This window comes from Giraffa tippelskirchi, chromosome 2, assembly GCF_054371585.1.
Source record: "Giraffa tippelskirchi isolate mGirTip1 chromosome 2, T2T-mGirTip1v1.2.pri, whole genome shotgun sequence".
NCBI classification, from domain to species: Eukaryota; Metazoa; Chordata; class Mammalia; order Artiodactyla; family Giraffidae; genus Giraffa; species Giraffa tippelskirchi.
In genome coordinates, this window is record NC_137276.1 from 180,950,876 (window position 1) to 180,976,245 (window position 25,370).

General features: G+C 40.5%; 1 protein-coding gene and 1 long non-coding RNA gene across 29 annotated transcripts in view; one reads left to right on the forward strand and one right to left on the reverse strand.

The window, feature by feature from the left end:
- Positions 1-25,370, reverse strand: part of HHLA2 (HHLA2 member of B7 family) — a 227,471-nt gene that overhangs the window by 147,409 nt on the left and 54,692 nt on the right. For 13 of the 28 annotated variants that reach the window (XR_014077513.1, XR_014077514.1, XR_014077510.1 and 10 more), the window contains one exon: positions 14,476-14,556. The exons of 9 other annotated variants lie outside the window; for them this stretch is intronic. The gene's annotated coding sequence lies outside the window, so the exon portion shown is untranslated. Of the gene's footprint in view, positions 1-9,533; positions 9,675-14,475; positions 14,759-25,370 lie in introns of those variants that run through there. 6 more of the 28 variants (XR_014077515.1, XM_081572271.1, XM_081572273.1 and 3 more) reach the window with 4 other exon arrangements.
- The window catches only part of LOC145539025 (uncharacterized), a 41,914-nt gene continuing 29,537 nt past the window's right edge, over positions 12,994-25,370 (forward strand). Inside the window, exon 1 of the long non-coding RNA XR_014077519.1 lies at positions 12,994-13,099. This is a non-coding gene — a long non-coding RNA (uncharacterized LOC145539025). The remainder of the gene's footprint in view (positions 13,100-25,370) is intronic.

Here is a 25,370-nt window from a genome sequence, read left to right on the forward strand (position 1 = left end):
GAAGAGAAAATGACACCACTTCTGTGAAGCCATTCATAGTCTCTCAAATATATTATCTGAATTGTGCCTTGTAACTTTGGGAGAATTTAGTTGGGGGCTTGGGAGAAAAGTCCTGGTGCCTCAGTGGTAAAGGATCTGCCTGCCAATGCAGGAGATGTGGGTTCAATCCCTTGGTTGGGAAGATCTCCTGGAGAAGGAAATGGCAACCCACTCCAGAATTCTTGTCTGAAAAATTCTATGGACAGAAGAGCCTGGTGAGCTACAGTCCGTGGAGTCAAAAAGAGTTTGACACAACTTAGCAACTAAAAAACAACAAAATTAGGGAGAATTCAGCTAAGGGCTGGGGAGAAAAGTGAGGGCTAAAACTTTTTAATTCTGTAATGCATTCTTTTTCTATATATTTAAACTCTGAATTCTCCAACAGCTGCAGATTCTTCCAAGACTCCTCCACTTTTTTTCCATTCTCACCAATCTTTACCCTGTTAGGAACTGTAGTGGAAGCTCTGTTCATAATGTCCATTTAACTGTCTCAGAAGATTACCTGATTTTCTCCATTTCTTCTATGAAATATACTTTCTCAGGTCAGGTTCCCTAGAAGCACTGCCAGAGGTGGAGATTCTCATGCAATCAATTTGCTAAGAGTAATACTTTCAAGAAACAGTTGTAAGGAAGTGAGGGAAGGAGGACAGAGACAGGAAAGGAGCCAAGCAAAGATGGGCACGGCTAAGTCCGACCTCTGACAAGAAACACTGGAAGCACTGGAACATGAATGGCACCAGTTTTGCTCATTCTTGAGGCAAGGGATCAACATTTTGTATCCTCAATCAGTCAGTTGTTTGCCATGGGCCATCCTAGGTAACCATGCACGCGTGCTAAGTCACTTCAGTCCTGTCTGATTTTTTGTTACTCTACTGACTGTAGCCCACAAGGCTCCTCTGTCCATGGGATTCTCCAGGCAAGGATACTGGAGTGGGTTGCTATGCCCTCCTCCAGAGGATCTTACCAACTCAGGGATCAAACCCAAGTCTCTTACATCTCCTGCATTGGCAGACAGGTTCTTTACCACTGAACCACCTCAGAAGCCACAGGTATCTGTGGGCAAGGGCAATTCTCTGGAGAAGAGTGCTTCCATGAGCCAACAGTAGCCAACACTCATAACAGTCAGAAGTGGGGTTCAACTGCCTGGCAAACAAGTTCTGAGCAGGACATCAACAGGGGCTACTGCTCATACTGACACCTGTCCACTGACATAGATAGCAATCTACAAGGTCCAACCAGGAAACAGCAAGCACTGTAGGTATTTCACAAAGAAGAAATCAGTTATAGGGAACTGGCCACATGGGTGATGGGAGAGGTGGGAAACAACTGGGATGAGAGAGGAAGTCCAGTGATGAACAGTAACAAAAAGTTGTTATAACCCCTAGGACTGGAGGACCAAAGGAAGGTGGTGATAGCAGTCAGGGGCGTAAGGGGCTCGAGTCCCTCAGGGAGGCAGAGGAGACACTCCAGGAGGTAAGGATGGGGGAAATAGTCTGGTTTCTCCCCTTTAGGGCTTCAATTCTCTGCCTGTACCTCCTTGTAGTCAAACCTACCAAAAACCAAAGGGAAAGAGAGCCAGGGAAATGTAGCCCCTGTGATGCAGAGCAGGGGAGGACAGAAAGTGAACAGGAGCCAACAGGCAGGTGACTGATAAGCCAGTAGAGCACACACCACACTTCTGTTCATACCAAGTGAGCCATAAGCACCAAAACAACTGTATGTCATCCATTTTCTCTGCTATTATATACAATAAACCAGTTTTTGGCATAGACATCTCTTTAGATTTTAGATTAACCTCAAAGTCATAAAATTCATGCCAGGTATTTAGTTGATGAAATGAAATGTACAGTAAGTGTGTGTTCCAGCTCAGTCTCTAGTTGGAAGAGACCAAATTTGATGGCCTCCCAATGTCCATTGCCAGTCCGAAATTAAATCTAGGCAAAGGGATAGGGACTCATTGGAGCCAACTCATTGGAAAAGACTCTGATGCTGAGAAAGACTGAGGGAAGGAGGAGAAGCGGGAATCAGAAGATGAGATGGTTGGATGGCATCACTGATCCAATGGACATGGGTTTGAGTAAATTCTGGGAGACAGTGAAGGAGAGGGAAACCTGGCGTGCTGCAGTCCATGGGGTCACGAAGAGTTAGACACAACTGAGTGACTGAACAGGATAGGATAGGGAAAAATTGGATGATTTTGAAGGTAACATTAAGAATTGAATTCTATTTTATTATTAATTTTGGCACAGGTTAACTTGGCTGGACCTTCCTTCTGCTAGTATTTCCATTTTCCCCTTTATCCACTCAGTTCGGTTCAGTAAATTATACTTAATATTTGATATTATTTGATATTTTCAAAATGTTAGTCATCATCTGAAGTGTTTTACCATGCAGTAAATAACATAATTAAGCATTAACCCAAGGTCCAAATTTAGTGGGGATATTTACATGTGTCTAATTATTTGTCAATTTGTGTCAGTACTTGGGACCACTCAAGAGACAGTTTAGGCAAAGGCTTCCCCTAGGGGCTTAACCAAGTGATTATAGGCTTATTAGAAAACACAGAAAGACAAGCCTCCCAGGTGTTGTTCTCAACCACTTGCAAATCAAATAACTGGGAAAAAATAGAGGTTTGCTTGGAGAGGAACAATTTTCCAAAGTATATATACTGTATGAAGATACCTGTTTCCATGTAGTAAACTGAGGAAAATAAATGACAGGATTTTCTAAGTGTTCTCAACTCTATTTCTTTAAAATAACCTGGAAGATCTATAAGCTCTAGCCCTCTACCAAATCCATAGTGCATTTTGATGAACGGTAAAATCTTACACAAGAAATAGTATTTGTATGTGAGCATATTAACACACAGTTGCCAAAACTTCATTTGTTAAAATAAAAATGACTAAATATGCCTGTTAAATGCTGCATTAAAATAGTGTATAATACTTGTATACTGGGGTAAATGACACAGAGACAAATATTTATAATATAATAACACACCAAGTACTCTTATCTTCCTCAAATCCAAATTTTAAATGGTCTCTTAAGCTTTCAAATCAATCTTGAGATGCACCAGTTCTGTATCTGCTGAGATGAAAAATCAAACCTATAATCATAACACACAAGCAAATTCATTCTCATTGCCAATATGGATGTTGGATATAGTTAATTTCCAGTGATTAACAACTTTTGAGAATCAGAATTCAGACCATTATACTATAAAATGTCTCTTGATAATCCAAATGAATTACTTAGACTTGCCAAGAAATTTCAAAACAATTAAGTCAGCTGATTTTTTCCAACCGGTAAGAGGGGAACACTATGCTATTAATTCCAATACAATTATGATTGATGAAAATAACACAAGTATATTAACAGACACTTTTGACAAATTTTGCATTCTTCAATTTTTTTTTGTCTGAAAGCAATTTCGAAGATATACAACTGCTTTTCATCCATTAAGACTTGCTTTTTCTTATAAACACATATCAAAACTCATGATAAAATAATATATTTTATTTAGTCAAGAATTTTCTCTAGAGAAATATATTTGCTCTGTTCTAGTAAGTATGAGTAGTCTAGGGATACAGATTTGGGGGTTGATGGAGAGGGAAAATAAGGTGCTAGGTTTAAAAGTGGGAGCATATCAAAGAACCTCAAAGAGTCCCTAATGGGCAAAGCTGGAAAATTTAGGCAGCAAAATAAATATTGGATTGATTGCAAACCCAAATTAAAAAAAAAATTGTGTGTCCATACTGATGTAAATGATTGAATAGATAACACTTTTCCTTATCAAAGAATTCTGAAGACTATACAGTACATACCATCCCCACTTCAGGAGATGAAGCTTAATTCATCTCTCTTTGAGTGTCAGCTGGATTTAGTCAATTACTTGCAACAAACAGAGTATGAGAAGGGGGAAAATAGGAACTTTATCAGGGAAAATGAGGCAGACATCACCTTAGCCCGGTGAGCAGGTACCAGAATATCATGTACCACTGATATGATAAGAAAGCACTTCATTGGTATAATACTCTGCACAAAATTCACAATCCTAATCAGGAGAGAAACATCAGACAAAGCCAAATTGAGAGAAAGTCAACAAAATATCTGATCATTACACCTCAAAACTCTCAAGGTCACAAAAAGTAAGAGGGAGAAACTGTCACATTACAAAACACTATAGAAGGCATAACCATTAAATGTAAAGTGATATTCTGGGTTGAATGAAACAGAAAATTAAAAGTGCTGGGAAAACTAGTGAAATTCAAATAAAATTTGTAGTTTAGTTAGTAGTATTTTGCCACTGCTAATTTCTTAGTTTTGACAACTGAACCACAACTATGTAAATGTCAACTTAGGGAAAGCTGGGTGAAAGTAAATAAGAACACTAATATTCTTCTAACTTTCCTGTAACTCTAGAATTACTCCAAACTAAAATTTTCATTATAACCAAACAAAAAAATACAACATATATAATGTGTGAAAGGCAGTAAAAGTAGTCCTTTAAGGGAAATTTATAGTCATAGACACATTAAAAATGAATATGTTAAATATTTATGAAATAAATACAAATCCAAGAAATTGGAAAAATAGCCAAAGAACAAAGAAAATAACAGGAAAATAGTGGAAATAAATGAAATAGAATTTATAAAACTGAAAAGTAAAAAAATTATGGATAGCTAAGTCTAAAAAATGAACAACAGACAGACTTCTGGCAAAGTTACAGAAAAAGTATTATTGCGGAAAAGGTGACCTAACTACAAATAAAGCTGAGATTTGAAAAGATAGTATCAGCAACCTTCTACAAATCAATTTGAAAAGTTTTTTACTTTTAAGTTTTTTACTTTTACTGTTTAAAGGAATTTCTCCTTTAAACAACTGCTACACACACCTACACATACACAGATAGAAAGCTTAAAGAATCCTATAATTAGTTAAAAAAAAAAATCATGATAGTACTTTAAACCCTTCCTATACTCTCTCTCTCTCTCTCTCACTCACTCAGCAGGCCCAGATGGTTTTCCAGATGAATTCTACCAAACTTCAAGGACGATATCACCTTGGTATTAAAACCAAGCAAAGACAGCATGAGGAGAAAAATATAATCAACTGAGCTCCTGAATGAAAATAGATCGAGAAATCTAGATAACATGTTAGTACATCAAATCTAATAATGTTTAAACAGGTAACAGAGCATGACTGTGCTAATCACATATCCACCGAGAAGCAGACATCACGGTGGGATAAAATGAAAATGAGGTTTATTGAGGGAAATTCCTGTGGAGGGTAAAGGTGAGCAAAGAGGAGCCAGCAGAGCTTTCGGACTGGTGTGAAAAGAAGGGAGAAAAGAGGAAATGGAGTAAAAAGAATGTCAGACTGCAATGCTATTCTCAGGAAGTTTTGACAAGGCCATTGAGCAGTCCATGGCATGTGCTCCAGCTAGTCATCCATCAGAGGACCCTCATGTCCCTCAGGAATGAGCCTGTATCAGTTACTGGCTGAGTCAATAATGGCAGAGCATCCGAAGAGATCAACCGTGCCCCATGGTTAGCACGGCCACAACTCAAAGGGTAGCACTGCAGCTGTCAATCAATTATATTCTGCAAAGCAGGAGATCTGAGCCCTACAGTTTCATCGCTGCTGCAGTGACCAAGTTGAGTTTTCTCCAGGAATCCAAAGGTTTAATAGAAGGATCTAAAAGTGAAACTCACCAAATGCACTGGACCCAAATCGTGTGTGCCTCTTCAGGGCCCCTCAGCTCTAACGCTGCATAGATGTCACCATCATCATTAGGACCTCATTAGTCATTTCCTTAATAAGTACCAGGCCCTCCCTTTTGACTGTCATGCAGAACGAAACCAACCAGCCACTTACCAGGATTCTTGACACGTGATGCTAGGTATGAAATGAAAGTCCTGGGTATTCAATGGAAAAATGATGTTGAAGCTGAAACTCCAATACTTTGGCCACCTCATGCGAAGAGCTGACTCATTGGAAAAGACCCTGATGCTGGGAAAGATTGGGGGCAGGAGGAGAAGGGGACGACAGAGGATGAGATGGCTGGATGGCATCTCCAACTTGATGGATATGAGTTTGGGTGAACTCCAGGAGTTGGTGATGGACAGGGAGGCCTGGTGTGCTGCGATTCATGGGGTTGCAAAGAGTCGGACATGACTGAGTGACTGAACTGAACTGAAAGCAATTCTGTTACAGCAGTTGGGTACTGTATGATTTAACTACATTCTAACACTATTTACTGAAGATATTGTCAGATTCCGCAGGTTAAGGACTCATTCAGTCCCACCAGACTGTCCCTTACTTCAGAGGCCAACCTCCAGTAGGAGGTCCCTAGGTTACCCATAAATTCTGTCTGACTTGGCTGTAAATTGGAGATTCCCATAGCCTCCTCCACATTGGATTTGATTATTTGCTGGAGTAGTTCACAGAACTCAAGGAAACATTCATCTTTGTCAGTTGATGAAAGGATATGATAAAGAACACAGAGTCAGATGAAGAGATATACAGGCAAGGTCTGAGAGGGCCCCAAGTGCAGGAGCTTCTGGGACTTCCACATGGAGCTGGTATGTGAATGTGGTCACCCATATGGAAGCTCTCTGATCCCCACGGAATTGGAAATTTTATGGAGGCTTCATTACATAGGTATGATCATTGATTAACTATTTTTGGCCTTTGTTCTTTCTCTCAGTGAAGTGGGGGCCAGGCTTTCTAGTCTTGCTGCCAGGCTTTCTAGTCTTGCTGATCTTTCTGGGGACCAGTCCCCATCCAGGAGCCATTTAAAAGTCCACCAAGTGTTGCCTTATTAGAACAAAAGACATTCCTAGTATTTTTATTACTCAGGAATCTAAAGGGGTTTCCGGAGCTCTGTGCCAGAAAGGACATCAAAGACAAGCATCAGAACCAGAGATACTCCTAGTGTTCCTTTTCCCTAGGAAATTACAAGGGTTTTAGGACTCTGTGCCAGGAATCAGAGGCAGATGACATCATGATTAGAACATTCTCTTATTTCATACCATAGTACAGAAAGATTTGAGATATCCTGATAAATCAAAGAAAAAAACCAAAAAAAGCCTCTGAAATGAAGACAAAATTGAATTTTGATTAAAAGAACATCCTATGTTCCAGAAATAGTGATACAGAATACTCAGGACCAAGACATACCCTAATTAAACTGCTGCATACTAAAAGGGGAGGGGAGGTGAAAATTTACTTTTTTTCCCCCTAAACCAATCAAGCAACCAAGAGACAGGGATAAAGAAAAGGAAAAAAGGAGGACTCTTAAGTTCACAGAAGACGACAGAGAGTGCGGATTCCGTGATGTTTTCTTTCCTATAAATTGGTGCTATTTTCCTGCCAGATTGGAAGGAAATGGAGCCTCAGAAGGAAAAGCGGAAGAAAAGAACACCTTATCACCTCTTCCTTTCTATTCCCTCTCCCTTCAATTGCAGGACATGCTGTTGCACATTCTCTTCTGAGTTACCAGAACTAGGTAAAGGCACTTTCCTCACCTGAGAAAAATCCCTTGCAGAAAGGAAATACTAAGGAAGTGACCACAACAGAATTGGAGAAAAGAAAAAAAGCTAATTTAAAAAAAAAAAATCTATTACTTGCCTTGAACAGAATTGAATGTCTTAAATTGTCTAAATCAAAAAGTCTTCAAGCTGTAAACTGAACAAATCAAAGTAAATTAGCAAGGTATAAAAGTTGGGGGAAATGCAAAATTGTCAATCATATATTGTCTGTCTCAACAAACTGTGACCAAAATAAAAGCAGATAGCTGGATACATGCACAGAAAAGTATTTAGATTTCAGTTAATCCAGTGCTTATCATTTCAGACCAATTATACAGTGATAGAAAATAAAGTGAATGATTTTCTCCTTGAACCAGCTCTTCATATTAAAATCCATTTCACAACTGTAAAAAGCAGATCTGTGTAACTAAAAAGTATATATATTCTTGTATGAATTAGATGTGAATATAAAAATCAAGGAACATTTAATGCAAGGATGGACACAATAAAGGAGAGAATAGTCAAGAACCTAACGGAGCATAGGAACTATACAAAAAGGTTATAACAGTCTGAATAACTATGATGGTGTGGTCACTCACCTAGAGCCAGATATCCTGGAGTGTGAAGTCAAGTGGGTCTTAGGAAGCACTAATACAAACAAAGCTAGTGCAGGTGATGGAATTCCAGTTGAGCTATTCAAAATCCTAAAAGATGATGCTGTTAAAGTCCTGCACTCAACATGGCAGCAAATTTGGAAAACTCAGCAGTAGCCACGGGACTGGAAAAGGTCAGTTTTTATTCCAATCCCAAAGAAGGGCAATGCCAAAGAAAGTTCCAAGTACCATAAAATTGTACTCATTTAACATGCTAGTAAGGTAATGCTCAAAATTCTTCAAGCTACGCTTCAGCAGCATGTGAACTAACAACTTCCAGATGTACAAGCTGGGTTTAGAAAAGCAGAGGAACCAGAGATCAAATTTCCAGCATTTTCTGGATCATGGAGAAATCAAGGGAGTTCCAGAAAAAACACCTGCTTCTAATTCATTGACTATGCTAACACCTCTGACTGTGTTGATCACAACAAACTGCAGAAAATTCTTAAAGACATTAGTGTATCAGACCATCTTACCTGTTTCCTGAGAAACTTGTATGCAAGTAAAGAAGCAACATTAGAATCAGACATAGAACAATGATTTGGTTCAAAATTGGGAAAGGAGTATGACAAGGTTGTATATTGTCACCCTGTTTGTTTAACTTATTATCATGAGAAATATTGGGCTAGATGAATCAGAAGCTGGAATCAAGATTTCCAGGAGAAGTATCAACAACCTCAGAAATGTAGATGATGCCACTATAATGGCAGAAAGTGAAGAGGAACTAAAGAGCCTCTTGATGAGGGTGAAAAGGAAGAATTAAAAAGCTGACTTGAAACTCAACATTAAAAAAACTAAGATCAGATATACACAGTGGGTATTTGTTCAAGATGGCAGAATAGATGGACATGCATTCATCCCCTCCAGTGAGAAGACCAAAATAACAACTAGCTGTTGGACAACTATTGAAAAGAGGACACTGGAACCCACCAAAAAAGATACCTCTTGTCCAAAGATAAAGGAGAAGCCACAGTGAGATGGTAGGAGGGGTGCAAACAAGATAAAGACAAATCCCACACCTGCTGGCTGGGCAACACACAAACTGGAGAACAATAATGCCAAAGAAATTCTTCCACTGTTGTGAAGGTTCTGAGCCCCACACATGTCAGGCTTCCCAGCCTGAGGATCTGGCAAACGAATTAGGAATCCTCAGGGAATCTGACTTTCAAGGCCAGCAGTATTTGATTACAGGACTTCCACAGCACTGGGGGAAACAGAGACTCCATTCTCGGAAGTCACAAACGAAATCTTGTGCACACCAGGACCCAAGGGAAAGCAGTGACCCCACAGGAGACTGAACCAGACTTACCTACTAGTGTTGGAGGGTCTTCTGTGGAGGTGTGGGTTGGCATTGGCTCGCCACAGGGACAGGGGCACTGGCAGCAGCAGTCCTGGGAGATGCCTCTTTGCGTGAGCCCTCTTGGAGGTCACCATTAAACCTATGATAGAGCTGTAGATACCAGGGCAGTGTTGCCTCAGGACAAACAGCTAACAGTGAGAGAGGGCATCACTACCCATCAGCAGACAATCAGATTAAAGTTCTACTGAGCACAGCCCTGTCCACCAGAGCAAGACTCAGTTTTACTCACAGCCAGTCCCTCCCATCAGGAAGCTTACACAAGCCTCTTAGCCTCATTCACCAGAGGGCAAGCAGAAGAAGCAAGAAGAACTACAATCCTGCAGCCACCAGTATGAAAACTACAGAGAGTTAATCAAAAAGAAAAGGTAGAGGATTATGTCCCAGATGAAGGGACAAGATTAAACCTCAGAAAAACAGCTAAATGAAGTGGAGATAGGCAACCTTCCAGAAAAAGAATTCAGAATAATAATAGTGAAGATGATCCAGGATTTTATAAAAAGAATGGAAAAGATGTGAGAACTGTTTACCAAAGCCCTAGAAGAACTAAAAATTAAAAACAGACAGGAACAATACACTGGAAGGAATCAATAGCAGAATAACTGAGGTAGAAGAATGGATTAGTGATCTGTAAGAAAGAATGGTGGAAATCATTGCCATAAAACAAAATATAGAGAAAAGAATGAGAAGAAATGAAGACAGCTTAAGAGACCTCTGGGACAACATTAAGTGTACCAACATTTGCATTATAGGGGTCCCAGATGAAGAAAAGAGACAGAATAGACTTAAGAAAATATTTGAAGAGATAATAGCTGAAGACTTCCCTAACATGAGAAAGGAAATAGTCAACCAAGTCCAGGAAATAAGCACAGAGAGTCCCAGGGAGGATAAACCCAAGGAGGAACACACTGAGATACACAGTAATGAAAATGACAAAAATTACAGACAAAGATAAAATATTAGAAGCAACAAGGGAAAAACAACAAATAACATACAAGAGAACTAACATAAGATTGTCAGCTGATTTATAAACAGAAACTCTGCAAGTCAGAAGGGAATGACAGGATATATTTAAAGTGATGAAACAGAAGAACCCACAACCAAGAATATTCTACACAGCAAAATTCTCAATCAGATTTCATGGAGAAAATCAAAAGCTTTAGAGACAAGCAAAAGTGAAGAGAATGCAACACCATCAAAACAGCTTTACAACAAATACTAAAGGAACTTCTCTAGGCAGGAAACACAAAAGAATGAAAATATCTATAAAAAATTAACCCAAAATGATTAAGAAAATGGTAATAGAATCATACAGGTCAATAATTACCTTAACTGTAAATGGATTAAATGCACCAACCAAAAGACATAGATTGGCTGGGTGGATGAAAAATGTGCATGTATGCACTTACATTTACCACATCTCTCTACTTAACCCCCCAGACTGTATGTAATTATTTTATATTTTAGATCAATCGTGTTTCCATTATGGTTTGCAATTGTAATTATTTTTTATTTTCTGTTTGGCTATTGATCGTGAAAACCAATAAACATCCTCTACTATTATGTTTGTGATTATGTAACTATTATCTTTTTTAATATCATTGTATCATGATTGGTCCACAGAAAATAAAAGAATTCTATATCACTAAAACTAACATTTAATAGAGAAACCTATAATCACTTTTTAAAGTCCAGATGCACATTAGAATTATTTTGAATTTTTGGATAGATACAAATGCCCAGATATTGTTTTCTTCTCCCAAGCTCCAAATGTGACTCTAATGAGCAGCAATGTTTAAAAACAACTGGACAAAGGATGATCTTTTACTTTAAAAAAAAGAAAAGAAATACATGCAATCAGAGTTAAAGTCTGAATGAAGCAGCCTAGTGGTCTTCCCATACCTACTGATGTGATTGCTCAGGGAAAGGATAAAATTGTATTAGTGACAATCCCTGGACCACCCTCCCCTCCCCAAATGAAAATATGTACCATGAACTCACTGTTATTCTCATGAATAGGTTATTCTTGGAAGCCTGACTGTACTGTGGGTTGTTATTCACGCCTCAACATTCAAGGATATGCTACCATTAAAAGAAAAATATGAAGAAAACTATAGGTGAATCTTCAGCTACAGAAACCTGAACTGGACCTGAACTCAGGATAACTTCACCTGCCCAGCAAACAAGGCCTGTCCTTTCTTAACTTTTCCTTTCTATGGACAAAATTTACCTGTCTGGTAGATTACACAGCATTGGTAAAAACACAGCTCAAGCCTGAACACAAGTAAAATATGTCAATGTCATGTGTTACTTTATAGTCTCACCCACTTACTGATAGACTGTGACAAGGCTAATGGGAGATTGGTATGTGGACCAACTTCTTGCATTTGAGGAACCCTGCTTATTGGAGAACTCCATCAACTATTGTGAATGGACTGTGTCCTCTAAAACCTGCAACACATTTTTTAAAATAGCCCCTCAATTAGTACATATTATAACTGATGATGCAAACACTACTTCTATGTATCACTTAAGAACCCCTTTCTCTGGATTCCTAACACATGTTGATCTTTTATATCGGAAGGGGACCACCTATTATTCCACCCTACCCCTCATGAAAGCTCAGGTATTAGTGACTCAAATGCTATTTCCTACTTATCTATTCCTGATATTAGCTTTTATTTAGAACCCCTATGTAAGATTTTGCAAAGAAACCAAGGTATTACAAAACTACAAAATTACAAAGTATTACAATTAAAAAAGGAAAAAACATAATTGTACCTTGATAGAACATTCTGTTGTTACTATTATAGCTGATAAGTTAATGGATATAGGAGTTAATGCACAAAAACATACTTCTTATTCTTGGTGGGACTTGTTATTTACTATACCCACTACTGCTCAGGAATGGTTTTCTGCATTGTTTAACTCCTAGCTTATGTCTTTGATTATCTTGTTTCTTTTGACCATCTGGAATTGTTATTTGTCCTATAGAATTAACAAGACTGCTCATGTTACTTTGCATTATTCCTATGCTCTTCAGCATAAACAATCATGAGGTCGACTGTTCAGGAAGTTAAAATGGAAGAAGTCTTGGTTCAGGCTTCAGAAGCAGGAGAGCAATCCTCTGACCTTGTTTCTTTCCTTCCTGGCCACTGCCCAGATTTCATTGCTGCCTGCAAGGTCAGCTAGTCAGGGAGTACTTTAGATAAGAAAGGGAGTGGGCCCTGGAATTCTTACGCCCAGGAGGCTTGACCAATCACACCAGGGTTTTCACAAAATCCTATGACTCACAAGATAAAATAAACAGCATTGTAAAAATGTTAAAGTAAAACAAGAGCTACATTTTTGTGCAGAAACTGATGATGATATCAGTTTGTGGTCTGGGATTATGAGCAGGAACTCCCAAAACTGAAGTCTCACTCGTGGAGTGAACACACTGCCCGGGACCTTTTCTTAGTTGGGATTCCAGATTGCTAGAATCCAGATTGCTCGGGACTTTCCAGCATGCTGCTTAAGTATGGATGATATTTGGCCCCATTTGGTGATGTATATGCTGTTAGTCTTCTCTATTGTTTCTACTTCTCTTTTCTTTTAATGACTGTATATTGAAATTAAGTTAAATAATCCTCTATTAGATATTGAAATTGTTAAAATCATTGTTTAGGAGGTGCTAGTGGTAAAGACTGCCCTGGTGGCTCAGACGGTAAAGCGTCTGCCTACAATGCGGGAGACCCAGGTTCGATCCCTGGGTTGGGAAGATCTCCTGGAGAAGGAAATGGCAACCCACTCCAGTATTCTCGCCTGGAAAATCCCACGGACAGAGGAGCCTCTTAGGCTGCAATTCATGAGGGCGCAAAGGGTCGGACACGTCTGAGCGACTTCACTTTCACTTTCAGTGGTAAAGAACATGCCTGCCAATGCAGGATTGAACATGGGTTCAATCCCTGGGTCAGCAAGATCCCCTGGAGAAGGAAATGGCAACCTACTCCAGTATTGTTGCCTGGAGAATCCCCATGGACAGAGGAGTCTGATGTGCTATAGCCCATAGGGTCGAAAAGAGTAGGACGCGACTGAAGCAACTGAGCATGCAAGACCATGGCATCCGGTCCCAACACTTCATAGCAAACAGAAGGGGGAAAAGTGGAAGCAGTGACATATTTTATTTTCTTGGGCTCCGAAATCACTGCAGACAGTGACCGTAGCCATAATATTAAAAGACACTTGCTCCTTGGAAGGAAAGCTATGACAAACCTAGAGAGCATACTCAAAAGCACAGACATCACTTTGCCGACAAAGGTCTGTACAAAGCTAGGGTTTTTTCAGTAGTCACGTAGGGATGTGAGATTTGGACCATAAAGAAGGTTGAGCGCCGAAGGAAGAACTGATGCTTTTGAACTGTGGTGCTGGAGAAGACTCTTGAGGGTCCTTTGGACTGCAAGCAAATCAAACCTGTCAATCCTAAAGGAAATCAACCCTGAATATTCATTGGAAGGACTGTGGCTGAAGCTCCAATACTTTTGCCACCAGATGCAAAGAGCCTACTCATTGGAAAAGACCCTGCTACTGGGAAAGACCAATGATAAAAGGAGAAAGGGGTGGCAAAGGATGAGATGGTTAGAAAGCATCACCAATTCAATGGACATGAATGTGAGCACACTCCGGGAGATAGTAGAGGAGCCTGGCATGCTACATCCATGGGGTCACAAAGAGTAGGACACAACTTAGGGACTGAACAACAACTACAGCTACAGCATAAACAGTAACACAGAAATCAAACCTCAAATTCTTACTAACCTTATTTCCTAAACCCATAACATATCTCAACTTTCTTCTAAAATGAAAGTACTATCCAAGTATCTTGGCTCAGTTATGCAGATTAAATTTGCCTTACCTTTTATAATGTGCAGGCAACACCAGGACTTCTGAGCTCAAGGGAAGCTCTCAGCAAATGAGTCACTCAGATTGAAAACAACTGGAAGCAAAAGAGAAAGTAAGAGACAAGTCTTAAGGCAGCAGGCAGGCGGAAATGGGAAATAAAATATGCTGATTAGTGACAAAAACAGAAGAGGAGGCAAGATGATCTTAAGGCTGCTTAGTTTTTGTGGGCCACTCTTAAAATGTCCAAAGGGAAAGAGGAGCAATGCAGTCTCTCATATTAGCCTAAGGAAGAAAGCAAGAAAGCAAGAGAGCAAGAGATAAGATAAGTTGAAATAATTGGAGGTGGAGAGAGAAATACAGCCAACTTCAAATGGTGAGAGAAAAATATAAGGAGGCCACTGGATTTGAGTCCCCTGTATCATACAGCAAATTTCTACTGGCTCTCTTTTTACATCTGGTAATAGATATGTTTCAATGTTATTCTCTCAATTTGTCCCACCCACTCCTTCCCCCACTGTGTCCACCCAATACAATATTGTAAAGCCATTATGCTTCAATTAAAGAAAAAAATTTAAAAAAATACAGGGAGAGAATTTTGAGTTGAACAGGAAGTACCTGAAAGAAGATAGTTGTCAAAGAAAGTAAATGCCCCCCAAAACAACAGATATGCTTAGACTCTTCAGCAAAGAAAAGTAGAAAAACAAAGCAAGGGCATCCTTGGAATTCAGTGATTTCTGCTATCACATCTTTGGGATTCACATGGCAGAAAAATGAATGTTAAAAGGGCCTTCAAAGATACGAATCACTTGCAGAACTATGTCAGTGTATGCAAAACTAATAAAACAGGAATGTACAAAAATTAGAACTGTAATCCATATCCACACTTAGGATATGGAGTTGTTTTGCACATAAAATAAAAAGCTAAATTCAATGGGGAAAATTGGTTTGGAGGACCTAGGTCAAATTTTTAAAAAAGACAAATTGCAAGACCAGAAGACAAATTAGAAGAGATATTGGTGAATGTATAATCTCCTTTTTCCTTTTCAATGGGAATGGAAAATTTTTTTTCATTTAATGCTATGAAATATTTCAGCTGTGTCAGAAAACTAAATATTTAATGTCATTAGTCATTTTTGATTACTTTCAATCCCAAGATTAAATTACATTTAGATGAATATGGCAGGGTTCTTAAACTGAGAATTTAGAATTCTGTTGCAAGTAATAACAACAACAACAAAACTCTGGAACGAACTGGCTTAGAAAACAAAGGAAATTTTCTGAAAAACATAACTGAAAATTCTGGAAAGTGAAAGTGAAAGTCACTCAGTCATGTCCGACTCTGTGACCCCATGGATTGCAGCATGCCAGGCTTCCCTGTCCATCACCAACTCCTGGAGCTTGCTCAAACTCATGTCCACTGAGTTGGTGATACCATCCAACCGTCTCATCCTCTGTCATCCCCTTCTCCTCCTGCCTTCAATCTTTCCCAGCATCAGGGTCTTTTCCAATGAGTCAGTTCTTCGCATCAGGTGGCCACAGTATTGGAGTTTCAGCTTCAGAATCAGTCCTTCCAATGAATATTCAGGACTGATTGATTTCCCTTATGATTGACTGGTTGGATCTCCTTGCAGTCCAAGGAACTCACAAGATTCTTCTCCAACACCACAGTTCAAAAGCGTCAATTCTTTGGTGCTCAGCTTTCTTTATAGTCCAACTCTCACATCCATAATAGATGGATCTTTGTCAGCAAAGGAATGTCTCTGCTTTTTAATATGCTGTCTAGGTTGGTCATAGCTTTTCTTCCAAGGAGCAAGCATCTTTTAATTTCATGGCTGCAGTCACCATCTGCAGTGATTCTGGAGCCCCAAAAGATAAAATCTGACACGGTTTCCATTGTTTCCCCATCTATTTGCCATGAAGTGATGGGACCAGATGTCATCATATTAGTTTTCTGAATGTTGAGCTTTAAGTCAGCTTTTTCACTCTCCTCTTTCCCTTTCATCAAGAGGCTCTTTAGTTCTTCTTCACTTTCTGCCATAAGGACAGTGTCATCTGCATATCTGAGGATACTGATATTTCTCCTCACAATCTTGATTCCAGTTTGTGCTTCACTCAGCCCAGCATTTCGCATGATGTCCTCTGCATATAAGTTAAATAAGCAGGGTGACAATATACAGCCTTTCCCAATTTGGAACCAGTCAATTGTTCCATGTCCTGTTCTAACTGTTGCTTCTTGACCTACCTGCAGATTTCTCAGGAGGCAGGTAAGGTGTTCTGGTATTCCCATCTCTTGAAGAATTTTCCACAGTTTGTTGTGATCCACACAGCCAAAGGCTTTGGCATAGTCAATAAAGCAGAGGTAAATGATTTTCTGGAACTCTCTTGCTTTTTTGATGATCCAACATATGTTGGCAATTTGACTCTGGTTCCTCTGCCTTTTCTAAATACAGCTTGAACATCTTGAAGTTCTCGGTTCACATACTGTTGAAGCCCGGCTTGGAGATTTTTGAGCATTACTTTGCTAGTGTGTGAGATGAGTGCAAATTTGTGATAGTTTCCACATTCTTTGGCATTACCTTTCTTTGGGATTGGAGAATGAAAACTGACCTAAGTCCTGTAGCTTAGTCCATGGAGTTCTCTAGGCCAGAATACTGGAGTGGGTAGCCCTTCCCTTCTTCAGGGGATCTTCCCAACCCAGGGATCGAACCCAGGTCTCCCACATTGCAGGCAGATTCTTTACCATCTGAGCCACAAGGGAAGCCCCAAGAATACTGGAATGGGTAGCCTATCCCTTCTTCAGTGGATCTTCCCAACTCAGGAATCAAACCGAGGTCTCCTTCATTGCAGGCGGATTTTTTACCAACTGAGCTATCAGGGAAGCCTCAGACCAATTTCATCCAAGAATCATGTTACTGAGTCCTATGTCTCTGCTTGCTCCATATGCAGTCCAGCTTTCCTTGTGGTAATAATACAGCTGCAGGAGTCTCCTGGGCTTGACTTTCACACACTTTCAAATTCCAGTGAAAATAGTATTTTCAGCCAGCACCTCTTGTTTAGAAATTTCCCAGAAACCCAAGGAAACTACTTTTTGCATGTCCTAGGCTCACCTGGGTTACGTTCTCATCCCACCTAGCAGGCTTGCCACCCAACTCCCTAATGGTTTCTCCTGGGAGTACTATTTTAATTAAGCCATTTGCACTTAAATCTTTAGCTAAGCAGCTGCTTGTAGTAGAATATTCCCTGAGACACAAATGAATGTACTGAACCCCCCTGACAAGTTATCCTTGAAATTCCTGAGTTGTTCTTTTTCATCTTAACATCTCCACAAAAGCTGGCATTTCCCTCTGAACAAGACACTCATCTTCTCACATATTCCCTTTCCCAGGTTCTGTGTTACTTCTCCCCTGTCCCAGCCTCCTACTTCACCTGCCCCTCTCAAATCTCTCCTGTGTGCCCTCTGAAAACATTATTCCACACTAAACTGCCTTTTACCTGCCACAACCAGCTGAGATTTCTGCTGTTTCCCAGCCTCATTTGAAACCTGATTCATCCCCAAAGGTTCCATTTCTTTTTCTTCTCTTTTTTTCTTAAGAAAGGATGACTCTTTTTCTACCTTCTCTCACACTGAAATCTACAGATAAACCTGGCAACCTCCATTATACAACAATGATCTTTCCAAACCTGTCTTTCCATAGGTACACTCCTACACCTTTCTCTGGTTTTCACTATGAAAATCAAAATTTCTTCTGAAGTGACTCTTGTTCCTACACAGGAGGGCCCCTAGGAAGAGCCAACTATATTAAGCTGGATGGGGCATATATGGTTGGGTGTAGTATTCTCTATATCTTTTATAGATCTAAGGTGTTATTTTAGACCTACGAAGAGAGCAAACACCCTCTTCTAACAACACAAGATAAGACTCTACACATGGATATCACCGGATGGTCACTACCAAAGTCAGACTGATTATATTCTTTGCAGCCAAAGATGGCGAAGCTCTATACAGTCAGCAAAAACAAGACCAGGAGCTCACTGTGGCTCAGATCATGAACTCCTTATTGCCAAATTCAGACTTAAATTGAAGAAAGTAGGGAAAACCACTAGACCATTCAGGTATGACCTAAATCAAATCCCTTACGATTATACAGTGGAAGTGACAAATAGATTCAAGGGATTAGATCTGATAGAAGGAGTGTCTGAAGAACTATGGGTGGAGGTTGGTGACACTGTACAGGAGGCAGGGATCAAGACCATCCCCAAGAAAAAAAAAATGCAAAAAGGCAAAATGGTGGTCTGAGGAGGCCTTACAAATAGCTGAGAAAAGAACAGAAGCTAAAGGCAAAGGAGAAAAGGAAAGACATATTCATTTGAATGCAGAGTTCCAAAGAATAGCAAGGAGAGATAAGAAAGCCTTCATCAGTGTCAACATCCATTGGATCATCGAAAAGGCAAGAGTTCCAGAAAAACATCTGCTTCACTGGCTTCTCTAGCTATCAAGGTAATGGAGTATAAACCAAAGGAAAGAAAAAATTTCAATAAGAACATCTATATAAAACCTTAAAAAGAGTTAAAGAGGCCTTTTCAATGGAGATAAATCTTTGAAAAGATGTTAAAAGGCTGGGTAATTAGTCGTGAACTGTAACAGTTGCCATTTAAGTCCCTATTTGCTCTCCATTTAAAATGAGAATGTGGAGGTTGAGAGAGGAAGCAAACTGCTCAGAGTCACAAAGATGCCCAAGCAGTGGACCTGAGTCTGGTTCCAAAGCTTACTCTCCTTCCATTCCATGCTGTGTGCATCATCAAGAGGCTAAGAAGCCAATCATCTTTTGGGCATGTCCAGGTGTGACCATTACAGCTACACTTCTTTGGAGAGATATGGTTTCTGGATGTTCTTGCATTCCAGGTGAACACTCAAACTCAGATATATAAAGTAAATAAAGTCAACTACAAAAAAGTTGATCTTATAAAGCTCTCAGTGGTTTTTTGTTTTTTTGCTGCCCACAAAAACAGCTTAAGCAAAAAGAAAGACCTCCTTCACCCACTCACATGAGAAGCTCTACTGTGGTCCACTTTGTGTTTAATAGAAGTCACTCAGTAACTCTTGGGCTTCCCTGATAGCTCAGTTGGTAAAGAATCCACTTGCAATGCAGGAGACCCCAGTTCAATTCCTGAATCGGGAAGATCCACTGGAGGAAAGATAGGCTACACACTCTAGTATTCTTGGGCTTCCCTTGTGGCTCAGCTGGTAAAGAATCCACCTGCTATGTGGGAGACCTGGTTTTGATCCCTGGGTTGGGAAGATCCGCTGGAGAAGGGAAGGGCTACCCACTCCAGTATTCCACCATGGAGATTTCCATGGACTATATAGTCAGAGTCAGATGCGACTGAGCAACTTTCACTTTCACTTCACTCTCAGTAACTCTTGGTGATGTGACAGGAAATTTGCTACATGTTATAAACATTCCTTTACTTGATCCTAGCAACAACTCTATAAAGTACATACTAATGTGACCATTTTATAGATGAGTACACTGTGGGGCAAGGAATTAAATAATTTATTACAAATTCATAACCAGTGGCAAGGCCTAAGTATAAAACACCTGCTATTAACCTCAAATCAAGATGGTGGAGTAAAGGACTTGTGCTCATCTTCTCCTGTGAGAACACCAAAATTTCAACTAGTTGCTGAACAACCATCGACAGGAAGATGGTGGAACCTACGAAGAAAAGATAACCCATGTCCAAGCACAAAGCAGAAGCCACAAAGAGATGGCAGGAGGGGAACAATTGCATTAAAATCATATTTCATACCCATCAGGTGGGCGACCCACAACTGGAAAACAATAATACTAAAGAAGTTCTAACACTGTTGCAAAGATTCTAGGCCCCGCATCAGACTTCCTGACCTGGGGATCCAGCTAAATGACTGGGAATCCCCAGGGAATCTAACTTTGAAGGACAGCAGGATTTGATTATAGAACTTTCACAGGACTTGGGGAAGCAAAGACTCTTGGAGGGCACAAACAAAAATTTGGGTGCCCCAGGACTGGGGGAAAGGAGCAGTGACCCCACAAAAGACTGAGTCAGACCTGCCTGGAGTGTTTGGGGGGATTTCTGCAGAGGCATGGGTCAGCAGAGGCCAGCCATGGGGGCAGGGACACTGGCAGCAGCAGTCTTGGGAGGCGTATGGTGGCATAAATCCTTTTCGAGGGCCGGCCAGAGAGGAAAAGGTGATTTTTGTCCTCAAGTTATTAGGACCAATCCTTCCAGTTCATTTCCAACAGATTCCACAGAAATAATACCTAAGGAGTTGAGACAAAAGCCACCAGAGAGCCTCCTCTGGTCCACTAAGAGCTAGCATTACCAAAGGAAGAGAAGCCTATTGCACTTCCAATCTGACTAGATCCTGGAATCCCTGAACTGTGTCCTCAAAAACCTCATGGTCACCAGCAATGCCTCTATCTACACAGATCAGAGGCACAGCCATGACAAAGACTCTCTTTCAGGTCGCTGGCCCCTGAGGCAGGCAGCCAAGAGAGTAACCTCTAGCCTGAGAGACATTCCTGGAGCTAGAGCTCCACCTCACTCCTGAATGTGCTCTTGTAACTTTCAACTCCTAGCAAGGCTAGGCACTTCCATACTTGGGGTCTAAGTAAAAGTACACAGTAACAGCATGGATCACAAGTCCCTTGAAAGTCTATGACCTGACAGATTAGTAGTTTCAGTTCCCAGGCAGTTATGAAATGGTCAAAGAGACTGGAAAGTTTCACTGAGAAAGGAGAGTTCGGTCCACAGGCTTCATCTATCTCTGGCCACTCCCCTGGAGGAGATATTGGGTGCCTCTTAGCAGGTAGGTATAATCCCGACAGGGTTTCTGCCATAAGCCATATGAGGTCACCATGGAATTGCAGATTAGGACATAGCTCTTGTTTTCCACTTGCTTGTGCATCTCTTTCAATCAATCACACACACAGGTACACTGTAGAGTTAGTAAAGTAAAGCAGAAAATGTGTTTACTAGGAGAACAAAGAACTAAAGCTCTGAGCGTCTTTAACTTGTCCTGAAGAATCCTGGATGAGCCACCAAGATGAAAGGTTGCTGCTACAAGCCATAAATGATGCTGGGATTCTTGGTTTTCAGAGGAGAGGAATGCTATCCTGGGCCAGTGACGAGGCTTGATTGTTCAGAGCTTTTTGTGTAATAAAGTTTTATTAAAGTATAAAAGAGACAGAGAAAGCTTCTGACATAGACATCAGAAGGGGATAGAAAGTGTGCCCCCTTGCTAGTTTTTAGCAAGGATTTATATACCTTTTAGCAAGCTGCTAGTTACGAGAAAGGAAAAGCCTCAAAACTGAGAGAGTTGCACCAGGCCCCTCACCCACAACATCCATTTTGAGATAACATTGGCACAAGGTGAGTCATTCAGGGCCATAAGACAATTGACACGAATCTTGAAGAAAGGCAAATTTCCAAGCAAATACATAGTTCATTAACAAAACTTAAGAAAGATATTTCCATGAGAAAAATGCATTGGTTAGCTCAAGGTCTGAGATAAAGTTAAGTTCAGGTGGAGCCAGGTGTCTCCATAACAACACAGGATTAGAAGAGAAAAGAGAAAAAGAAAGTTTGCCATTTGCAGTTTTATTTCCTCCTGCCCCTTGGGGACCTCAGGCCTCCCTACTGAGGCTGTTAACATTCTCACTACCAAACAGTCTATAGACTCCAGGACTGAGTCGCCTCAGGCCGAACAGCTAACAGGGAGGGAGCACAGCCCCACTCATCAGCAGAATTTGAATTAAAGGTGTACTGAGCATGGCCCTGCCCACCAGAGCAAGACCTAGTTTCCCTACAGTCAGTCCCTCCCATCAGGAAGCTTGCACAAGCCTCTTAGCCTCATCTACCAGAGGGCAGATAGAAAAAGCAAGGAATATAATCCTACAGCTTCCAGAACAGAAGTGACAATCACAGAAAGTGAACCAAAATGATCACATGGATCACAGCCTTGTGTAACTCAAAGAAACTATGAGCCATATGCCGTGTAGGGACACTGAAGATGGACAGGTCATGGAGACGAGTTCTGACAAACATGGTCCACTGTAGAAGGGAATGGCAAACCACTTCGGCATTCTTGCCTTCAGAACCCTATGAACGGTATGAAGAGGCAAAAAAGATATGACACCGGAAGATGAGTCCCCCAGGTTGGTAGGTGTCCAATATGCATATGCTACTGGGGAAGAGCAGACAAATAGCTCCAGAAAGAATGAAGAGACCAGGCCAAAGTGGAAACAACATTCAGTTGTAATGAAAGTACCGTCCGATATGGTAGAGAACAATATTGCCTAGGAACTTGGAATGTTAGGTCCATGAATCAAGGTAAATTGAACATGGTCAAGCAGGAGATGGCAAGAGTGAACATTGATATCTTAGGAATCAGTGAAATTAAAATGGACGAGAATGGGTGAATGTAATTCAGACGATTGTTGTATCTACTACTGTGGGCAAGAATTCCTTAGAAGAAATTGAGTAGCCCTCATAGTCAATAAAAGAGTCCAAAATGCAGTACTTGGGTGCATTTTCAAAAATGGCAGAATGATCTCAGTCTGTTTCCAAGACAAAATATTCAACATCCCAGTAATCCAAGTCTATGCCCCAATCACTAATGCCAAAGTAGCTGTAGTTCTGTGAAGACCAACAAGACCTTCTAGAACTAACAGTAAAAAAGGATGCCCTTTTCAAGACAGGGGATTGGAATGCAAAAGTAGGAAATCAAGGGATACCTGGGGTAACAGGCAAGTTTGGCCTTGAAGCACAAAATGAAGCAGGGCAAAGACTAACAGAGTTTTGACAAGAGAACTCACTGGTCATAGCCAACACCCTTTTCCAACAACACAAGAGATGACTTTACACATGAACATCACCAGATGGTCAATACTGAAATCAGGTTGATTATATTCTTTGCAACTTAAAATGGAAAAGCTCTTGATACAGCCAGAATAAACAAGAATGGGAGCTGACTGTGGCTCATATCATGAGCTCCTTATTGCATAATTAAGGAAGAAATTGAAGAATGTAGGAAAAATCACTAGACTATTCAGGTATGACCTAAATCAAATCCCTTATGATTATACAGTGGAGATGACAAATAGATTCAAGAGATTAGATCTGGTAGGAAGAGTGAATTCCAGTCCCCTGGAGTAACAGGCAAGTTTGGCCTTGAAGCACAAAGTGTACAACCACATGTGGAGTTTGTACTGGAGGAAGGACGGGCTCTACTGATGAGCATGTATTTAACAATTAAGACAGTTTTGCCGGTATATTCCTATTAAAGATGGTTCTTTAAAAGTAATGAAACATCAGCCATTAAAAAGAATACATTCGAATCAGTTCTAATGAGGTGGATGAAACTGGAGCCTATTATACAGAATGAAGTAAGCCAGAAAGAAAAACACCAATACAGTATGCTGCTGCTGCTGCTGCTGCTGCTAAGTCGCTTCAGTCGTGTCCGACTTTGTGCGACCCCATAGACGGCAGCCCACCGGGCTCCCCCGTCCCTGGGATTCTCCAGGCAAGAATACTGGAGTGGGCTGCCATTTCCTTCTCCAATGCATGAAAGTGAAAAGTGAAAGTGAAGCCGCTCAGTCGTGTCCGACCCCTAGCGACCCCATAGACTGCAGCCTACTAGGCTCCTCCGTCCATGGGATTTTCCAGGCAAGAGTACTGGAGTGGGGTGCCATTGCCTTCTCCTCAATACAGTATACTAACACATATATATGGTATTTAGTCAATCGGTAAAGATAACCCTGTATTCGAGACATCAAAAGAGACACAGATAAACAGAACAGTATTATGGACTCTATGGGAGAGGGCGAGGGTGGGATGATATGGGAGAATGGCACTGAAGCATGTAAATTATCATATGTGAAACGAACGGCCAGTCCAGGTTCAATGCATGATACAGGGTGCTCGGGGCTGATGCACCGGGATGACCTGGAGGGATGGGATGGGGAGGGAGGTGGAAGGGGGGTTTTGGAAGGGGAAAACATGTACACCCATGGTGGATTCATGTCAATGTATGGCAAAACAAATACAATATTGTAAAGTTAAAAAATAGAAAATAAACTAATTTAGAAGAAGAAAAAGTAATGAAACAAAGAATATCTAAAAATGAACTAAAGGTCCAAAGAGAGCTAGAGTTTCTAATTCCTAGGTGAAACAACACAAGATACAGAAAGATTTGCTTTGCAGTTATAATTATGGAGTCTTTATCAAATTCCAAAGGTTAATCTCACATGCAATCTTTAAACATAATGTACACAGTCAGTGATAAACTTAGCTGCTTGTTTTCCTGAGGTACCCAGACATGGCTGGGTAGTGAGTTGGTTATGAAATAGATTGATACCTCTCCCCTTTATATCCATACTACCCTACTGATTATTTAATGCTGTATGCATTCTGATTGGGTGGTGTCCCCACTGACTGGCTAGGGTCCCTGCCTCAAGGGTTTATAAATATTTTGAATATACCCTTGCTTGTGAATAAATATTAAATACATACTGTACAGGTGAAAACTAGAAACAATTATGGCAACTGATTATAGGATAGACCAGTTTGTCACAATATGACCAGTCATCTATGTCTGATAATACCTGAGCAGAAAGCATATAAGCACAACATAATTTATCCTATTGAGAAAGACCAAAAAAGATGGCTTTGTTTGAGAAGGTCTCTGATGGTTCAGATGGTAAAGAATCTGCCTGCAATGCAGGAGACCTGGGTTTGATCCCTGGGTCAGAAAGATCTCCTGGAGAAGGGAATGGAGAATTTCATGGACAGTAGAGCCTGGAAGGCTTCCATCCATGGGGTCACAAAGAGTTGGACACGACTAAGCAACTATCATTTTCACTCTGG